Genomic DNA, 9,441 nt, shown 5'->3' on the forward strand with positions numbered 1-9,441 from the left:
AAACTCAGCATGTGGATTGCAAGATAACAAATAGAGACACACGTTACTGTATTCAAGATCCATGGAAGCTTGGAAGCCCACGAAAATCAACCTAATTCCTTTGGGATCCATGGCATTTGTACACACACACACGCACACACACACACATACACACACATGCATGCGCACGCAAACACACACACACACACACACACACACACACACACACATGCATGCATGCGCACGCAAACACACATTCTCTTAACACATACACTCCAGTTGGTGGCCTCCCAATGACACAGTGAGGGATTTAGTATGTGCCAATCAGAGACGTTTGTGCATTTCTCTCAAAGAATAGAGTCAATTCCCATAGAGAGAGGGGCTTTACAGACCACATGACAGCCTTGGAGAGGCATATTGTGTGTACATTTAAGGTACACACACACACACAAACACGGTCACGTAGGGAGCAGATAGAAATAGTAAGTTAAATAGATTTGCTACACGTTTCCTTCGATCACTAATGGACTTTTAGATAATCCTGACAAGCACAAAGAATCTCCTGTGTCTGAGTGTCGACAACGAACCATGCAACCTTAAGGGTTTATTCCTACATTTAAAGGATGTGACTGCCAATATTTTTGGCATCCATAAATGTGCCCATAAATCCCATTAACAGCTAAATTTAAAACAGGCAGCAACATGTCTGTCTTCTCTCAATACTTAGACTATCCTAGACTTCCCAGAATTCTCAAAATATATGTTGATTTTAATATATGTATTTTATATACATTCTATCTGATACTAAAAATATTTCCTGGATCTGCTGATTTGTGGGTCAATATGGAGCTCATGTCTTTGCCAGTTGTTTCAAAGTAATCCTTTTAATTGGATACAACACATATTAATAAACTCACAAGGTGTCACTTGACTTTGTGAAAACAAGATGACATAACAGCTGTTGCTCATAGAGATGAATCTATAACCTAAATCAAAATCAGCTTTTAGAGTTTCAGCTCATGGTTTGGTTAACTGGTTTACTCTTACAGCACTCACAGTGGGTTAGAAAGACAACCATTTTCACTGAAAAGAATACTCTGTGTAATATCAGTTCAGCATCAAAATAATTTCCCTCTTTGTGTTACTTCACTATGAAGAAGGTCAATAACCAATATGAATTGGTGCATTTTATGTTTATAGCTCTATAAATTAAAGACTTTAATACGTATAAAACCATCCTGATCCCTGGACCTGGATCATTTATACCAATGTTTTTGTTTTAAGTTTTCCTTCACCTTTTTTTTTATCATAACCAACACTGTTTGAACACAGGTTGTAGACATTTTTCACCATCAAGCAAAGAAGCCAGATATTCTAATTGGTAGAGAATTTAAAAGACAAGGAAAAAAAGAGAGGCTTTATATTAGGCTTACTGTCTCCAGGTAGCCATAAAAAATAACAAAGTTGATTTATTGCATCAGGATATGTAAATAGCCCACATTTTTTGCTGCTTACAAGAATGAACATTTATTGTTACAATCTATCCTCTGCTAAACAAGGGTCAAAAGAAACAAGATATCAACCAAATAGACCACATTCAAGCAGGGAGACGTGTAGAGTATTTGTTGAGGGGAAATGATGTGTGTGGATTTAGTGTTTGACTGCAGGCGCAACATCAGAACGGTTTCTGTGGGATAGACTTCAAATAAATCACAGCGTCTGTGTTAATTGTAATGAAGGAACATTTAAACAATGGAATATACTACAGTACAGCAGGCTAGCTCTCCAGCCTTTTTATAGGATCTGTTCCCAGTAAAAAAAAAATATATATATATATATATATATAGATCATAATTTCCCTCGCCCACCAGCTGTTGCAATATATTCCAATTGGCAACACCTGCCCTAACAATGCTGTCTAACATTTATATTTCATGTAAAAACATCAAAGTAAAGATGAAAGCTTGACAATTATAATGCGCACACGTGTTGCCAGATGACTCCTGTTACCATGTGGAACAGAATGCTGAGTGCGCTGCTTCATAGTCAACAGTCACACACAACACACAAACAAAAACACACACATTGTCTTCTGTGTTGCGTTGGCAGGCGGTTATACCCGCATTAGCATATGAAAGACAGCAGCTGGAAGGTGTAGCTGTCACTGTTGTTGTTTTTGTGTTATGCATTTGGATGGCAGCTCCTGTGTTGTTGCTAACCCTTGCCGCGGCGTTCACTGATTCACTTTTGCTCGTCTTCTAGTTCATCTCCTTCTGTCTGTCAGTCACACTCCTCTTTGTTTTTGTGGGACTCCATGTGTGACAAATCACAACCCTGTAGGATTTTAGACGACATGCTGTACGTTTGTGGATGAAAAGTGGACACAGCTCTGACAAAGCAGGTGTACGTGTGCATTTTAAATATGTTTTGTGTCATTTTCATTCTTCAAACTCCAGGATATAGTTCCTTATATTTAGAAATCTCTGTATTCATCTATAAATCTGCTGAAGAACACAGTTTTTACTCTAAAAGTGCTTCATAGGAATAAAGCATGTTACATTGTTTAAAAAAAAAAAGTGACAGTAGATGACTTATCACAGGCTGTAAGTTGAGTAGAAAGACAGATCTGCCCTCAGCAAAGAACACTTTATCTCACATCGCAGCAGGGTGCAACCCACTAACTCTCCTCTCTCTCCTCATGTCTGTTTCTTCTTTTCTCTCACTTAAACATATGAGTGTTCAAACGGACTAATTCCTTCAAAGCTGGATGAGCATGAAAGACCATTTTTTTGGCCCTCATTGCTAATTAATGGTCTTGCTTTGCAGCATGAAAGCCAGATGAGCTTTGCTTGAGACTCATTAGTGGAAAACTTCACTACAGTTAGTGCCATTAAAACGACATTACAGACATCCTAGACACACCTTGCACTGGTTTCCTCTCAGTCTAATTCTTTCACTTTAAATGCCGCTTACAGTGCCTGAAATGAGTCGAATTATCCAATTGCACTAAAAGAGAAAAGACACCCCTCCAATTATATGGGCCATCTCATTTTGCAGCACACTGTTAACAGATAAAAGACTGCTTTAATTTGCCAAACTGTCTATCAGTGCAAATGTTATCGGGGTTATCAAAGATAGCCTTTGGATTGTGAGAGATGGTCACTCGTGTTTAAAGAAACTATTCAGATATTAAAACGTTATCATCACATACAGATGTCTTCAATGTCTTTCCCTTGCAGATATTACCATTCACTATGACAAACCACTCGGACAAACTTCTGTGTATGGCTGAGCAATTTTACTTGCTAGCTTGTGACCATGACCCTGGACTCCAGAATCATGCCAACCTGGAGCAGCTCCTAGAAATGTGGTTAACAAATGCAAGCAGTTGAAGTAGCACTTAATAAGATAACTTCCATTTTTTTCATTTCTTGCCTTCCCTCCACTATAAAGCTTCAATTATGCTTGAGTTGGGGTAAACCTCTGCATACACATTCAAATAGTAACATTAGAATCATATTAAGTCTTTCTGTGACTTTCTGAAGCATCCAGTCCATCATTAATTCACATAGCTTTGTTTGACCTCTGGCTCTTTAGCTGCTAAGTGATTATAAGCAGGTTGAGTTTTCACATAATTTCTTTTTCAAGCAACTGTTGTAACAGCAGGTTATGAAAGGGGTTAAAGGAGTTAAAAAAAAAAGAATCTGCTGAGACAGGTGACAATTTGTCCATAGCAACCTCTGTCTCGTGAGATGTTATTCAAGCTTTTTTGGCAAAGAGAGACCTTGATGAGTGGAGTTTAACCGTCACTTTTGGATTACTACAACAACTAAAACTTCTGTTAATCTACTAAAGGCCAGACCTCAAGTCAGTCCAAAAAAGTATATGATACATTACAACTCATATGTTAAAGGTACAATACCCTCCTTACCTTAGTGATCGTCCACAAAGGTGACTCATTGGCAAAAGATTTGCAAATCCTCTTTCAGATGCAAGCTATATTGTCCAATGCGTATACATGAAGCTTGGAGACATTCGTCCTCGTCACATCCAGCTGACTTTTTGGTGCTCTGTAGTAAAAATGTCACTTCATTGTGTTTTGCTAGACTCAATACGCAACATAAACCCCAAAATTATAGCAAGGAAAATTCTGTAGAAATTAAAGTTCTTTGTTCTATGTTGCTCTAGGTTTTTGGACCAGTGTTGAACTATTGTGATACATTTAAATGATGTTGACATTTGACCTTTGTAAATCTTGGTGTCTTGATCTGGAGCTTTTTTAACCAAACTTAACCATACATGAACTGTTAAAGTAACTACAATGCAAAAAAAATGCTATGGTGTTGTTCAGAAACAAAGCAACACCTTCATTGTCACCCATGGGCAGCTCTTGAACAACAGAAGGACCCTGGGATGACACTGATCACATTTCCGTGTGTGATGGGAGTCAGTTCTCGCAAACATGGACTACGATACACACCAGCTGGCAAGCTCTCCCAGTGCAACAAGAGAGGGAGACTTGTTTCCATGGCTTTTTTTTAAATATTCATGGCTAAAGTGGCGAAGAAGATGGCACAGGCTCACAAGGCCAGTGCAGATAAAAAAAGAACTCTGTTTCAAATAGTTATTTTACTACAGTAACTTTGGACAAATGAGCAACAGTGAGAATGCCTGTAGCAGAGATGTAAAGACAATAGAAAAAAGTTAGCCGTCTAGCCATCTTTCTCTTCCTGCCTTGTCTCTACCTCTCAGCTTTGCTTGTTTGAGCAGGAAGCAAGGCCACAGGGTTGTGTTTGTAATCTTCTGAGCACAATGAGATACAGGCGTTACAATGCAACAGCCACTCATAATCCAAAAGCCTTTCAGGAAAAACAACAGCCATAAAAATCCGGGATTAAGTTGTTCTGCGCGACTGGTTCAGGGATGGGAATATCTGTTGCTCTTTCTGTCTTTCTTTTTTTAATCCTCTCACCCTCAGTTTTTGTGCCTCTTCCTCTTAAAGCCTTTCCCCCCTTTCTCTCTCTCTCTTTCTCTCCTCCCTTCTCTAAAACTTGTAAACAGCTTTAGTTCTTATCAGGGTGGGATCATACAGAAAGGGCTGAAGGGAAAAAAAAAACCTTTACTGAAATGGATTTGTCAGGTTTATACTGTACTATCACAGAGTTAAAAGGAAAAAGTAGAAGAGAGAGCGAGGCAGATAGCATAAAGTTTCTGAGAGTTTAGAGGCTGTTCTTCTGTAGCATTGAAGAGTATAAGCAGATATGGTGCCCTTAACCTCATCCAGCACCCAGCCACACTGTGCCTCCGTGTACATAAGCTGGATTAGAAGGTCTGACAGAAACAGAAGCATTGAAGCCTTTAGCTTTACATATTTGAGCAGCACAGCTGGATATTTAGCCCACGTGAAATGGGATTAAACTTTTACTGTCTCTTCAGTTCCTGTTTTTAGGTTTGCATGGCGAGTTTATGCTCGCAAAGCTCTAACACGAAGGAAGCAATTGTTTTTAAGCTCCATGTGAACATGACCTTCGAAACAAAAGTGTGTCCAGCCAGGATTCACATTCATACAGGTTTAGATTGGCTAAAAGTCAGACAACATCCCATCCATACAGATTTGTGTCCATAACCCCATAGAGGCATCACTGTGCAAAGCACGGCCACTGAAAGCAATTCAGTCTGTTTGTACACTCCGCCAGTTGGACTACACTGCACTGATTCATCCATCTCACCCCTCCCTCACCCTCCTTCTCCCACCTTCTCTCCCTTCACCTCTTCTTTTCTCTGACCTCCTCCTCTCCCCCATGATGACAACACCTACACATGAATCATGATAATTCATTGCTGGCCATTGGTTGCTATATAAGACTAGGGGCAGCAGGGGGAATATCCTCTCTCTCTCTGTGTTCCCAGCAGTGTCTTTTACTCAACTGACTCCAGCTTACTGAGAAAAAAGACACCAAAGGGAGCTGAGATAAAAGAGACTTTGGAGAAGACAACACCAGTGAACCCACATTCTTTGCTACTAATAGTACTATTTGGAAGAAAAATCAGCTCCCAGCGTGAGTGGGAGGAGGCAGACAAGGTCACTGGTTATAAATGTCATCTTTAAAACAATCCTAAATTTATCTTCTCAGAGGGTGAATGAGCAAAACAGGAAAGAGGCTAGTTGATTTGATTTGTCAGTGGAAGTGATGTAAGTCTCTTAAAACACCTTGAATATAGGTGTTGAATTATCAGGAAATCATGAAGAGAGGAAAGCACAACCAGCAGTTGAGTTAATTGTACGGTGCGTGTGATTATAGGGCCCCCTAGTGGTCTGTTATACAGGATAGTCACAGTGTATACACTATGAGATGACAAGCCGTTTTTTATCGGTTCACGTTCTCACAGATTTATTATGAAGTCATTCAAAATAGTTTGGTTGGTGTCATAAAAAGCACCAGATAAAAAGCTGTGCAGGGAAATAAAATCACGTTTTAGTCCTGGACCTCAATCTTAATTTGAAGACAGAACTTTTTAAGGCTGAAAACTTAGGATAATTAACAGATGAATAAGTGACTAGTTTGGTTCTGACTCATTCACTGATTTCTTTGTACTTTTGATCTTAAATATTTGCAACACATTGTCACGTTGTCTTCTTAATACTGTATTATCTCACTGACTTTATGTAGTATTAAAAGACTTTGCACAACAAATATAGATATATATGATTGTAACAGTCCCTGCTTAGAGTGCATGCATGTGCTTTTTTTAAATTAATAACATCAATGTATATTTTTTTTCACTCAAACATTTAGGATTTTGCCATTTTTTATATCAGTCTTGATTTTGTTATTAATTGATGTTGATATTATTTGTTGTTGATTTGAACTGCAACTTTAAGATTTGTTATCGATAACCATTAATCGGGCAAATAAGCATCTAGTCTTTCAAATGAGAGCAGGTTGTAGCCTATACTGGTTATTTTGTGTTTTCCATCATGTAAAAAGGCCTCGTCGCAGTGGCCGTGGGTTCCAATCCGACCTCGGCACTTTGCAGCATGTCATCCCCTCTCTCTCCTCTCAACATTTCCAGTCTCTCTTCAGCTGTCCTATTCAATAAAGAATGAACTGGCTGAGACATATCTCTTCAAAAAAAATAAAAAATATATATATATATATATATATATCATAAAGTCTCTCCAAAGTTCCCTATAAGCTCTATATAGCTTCAAACAACGAACTGTAATATTATTCAGGTTGTATGACGTGTCTGATACCACTAGGTGTCACTGTACTCATATTTTAGCAGTGACAGTAAGATGAGGATAAAGTAAATATATCTTGTCCTCCCACACTCTGATGAGTAAGCTTCCTCTGGGACACGGGCCGCCTGCTCTCTTGTCTTCTATGTTTACTGACCTAACATTATCAGAGTGGGAAAGAAGTAAATTCCACTCCTGGTTTTCACAGAGATACTGATATTTTGAAGTTCTGTCCTGAGGGGGTGGTGAGGTCATTACCCCTGGACTAACTTAAATAAGCTTCTATAAATAAATGGGAGGCTTGGGTTCTTTTAGGATACAGTTTCTCCTCTAAAAGTAATGTAATAGTTAGTTTTTCCAGCATTTTCTGGAGAAACTGGAGAATGGGAGGTTCATTCATTTCTATCTGTAGCTAGCTATCTGTAATTCATTAAAGCTTAATGAAAGATTGAAAACATGTCAATTGCTCTTTTTTTTAAAGTCCCTCTACAATATTCCAAAGTTATCATGACCTGTATTACTGTATGTCCTGTAATGTATTTTCTGACATGAAATAACCAAGCCTTAAAATACACAGGCTGAATGACTGATGAATTATTGACATTCAGACATTAATTTATCTCTACAAAATGTTATTATATATTTGGTGTATATGTTTTATTTCTTACTTATGGATTGTAATAAGAATAAGGACACACGTCTTCATAGTGGACTCATTCGAGTTTCATTGTCAACTGTCTACTCATATAACTTTAGGGTATGAGATATACTAACAACCTGTTTGATGACATTTTCTTTGAAAAGCCAGAACTTTGACTTTTCTTCCATTCAGATCTCCTGCACAGTGCTCCTCTGTTTAGCATTAGTTCATGCTGCAGCCAGCACTCAGGAAGGATGGATCAGTCTACAGGTGCTGCTGAATGTCTAAGCAGTCTCTACCTTCAAATGATTTCACTAACTTTTTTCACTTTTCACATTTTATTGAAGCATAACAACCTAACGCTTTTTGATTTATCTAACTTTTAAAGTTTAACGCAGAAAGCTGATATGGCTTTTTACTTACTTTCATTTATCCAGAAATGAGGTTTTTCAAGTTTGGATTATGCATCGATTTTGTGAAATGTATCTCAGTGCACTGTTTTAGCTCATGTCATCCCCAACTTTCTCTTCTCTTGTTTCCCGTCTCTCTTAAACTTTTAACTTTTAAAAGCAAAAAGCCCCCCCCCCCCCCAAAAAAAAAACAAAAAAACAATCCTTTCAAAAATCAAATTTTAAAGACTGTGCAGGGGACAGATGCTAAGTGACCACTTGGTTCCACTTACAGTTCCTACAGAGAAACATGTGGATCATTTTACATAAGTAATTTACTGTAGGCCCATCCAATGGGCATTTGAAGTCCTTCTTGTCCTTGTACAAATAAACATTGCTAGAGCATAGCTATCTATCTCTCTCCAGACATAATCATAGAAGCCCACACTTGACATCTTTCAGAAATATAGCATCAGTATTGTGAATGTGATTGGGAGGCAATGTGCACCACCTTATCTGAAACTACAGTACGTGGGTATTACCATGGAAACAATACTGCACTTTCCAAAGTGTTGCAGTAGAGCCACAGAAAAGAGAAATACATGTCTCTGTTTGTGGGGAATGTTTGTCTCTCTAAATAAATAATATTGCACTCATGAAAAACTAAATCAATGCCATTAAATTCTGTCAATACATGTTTTTCTTTGGGTACAATTAAACCAGATTTGACTTATAATAACCGTGTGTTTTTAAATGTTATTGTAGCTATTGATAAAGCCACACTGAGAAAATGATTACATGTTCAAAACATGCTCAGATTGCTTTAAAGTCATTTCCTATTGCACTGCTGGGAAAAAAGGCTCTTGGGACAATGCAATTTCCTAATCTGCTAAATAATGGAAGGAAAAATACACGAGAAAATAGAATTTAAACTATGAAGTGTATAACCATCTAACCGTAGAGGGGCAGTGTCCTTGTAACGGTTTAATTGTTTCAGCCAATCGGCTGCAGCCGCAGAAATCTCAAACTGAAGATCGCAGTGCTGCATTCATGGGTAGTCTGGATTTTTTTTTTTAATAATTCTTTAATGGAAATGTTGTTTAAACCTGACCCTTTGTACCAAGAGCATAAATATTCGGCTACTACAGTTTCGGTGTTTTGATTTAACTGAGCAAGAGTAGAGTGGTGAA

The sequence above is a fragment of the Symphodus melops genome (assembly GCF_947650265.1).
Source record: "Symphodus melops genome assembly, chromosome: 13".
NCBI classification, from domain to species: domain Eukaryota; kingdom Metazoa; phylum Chordata; class Actinopteri; order Labriformes; family Labridae; genus Symphodus; species Symphodus melops.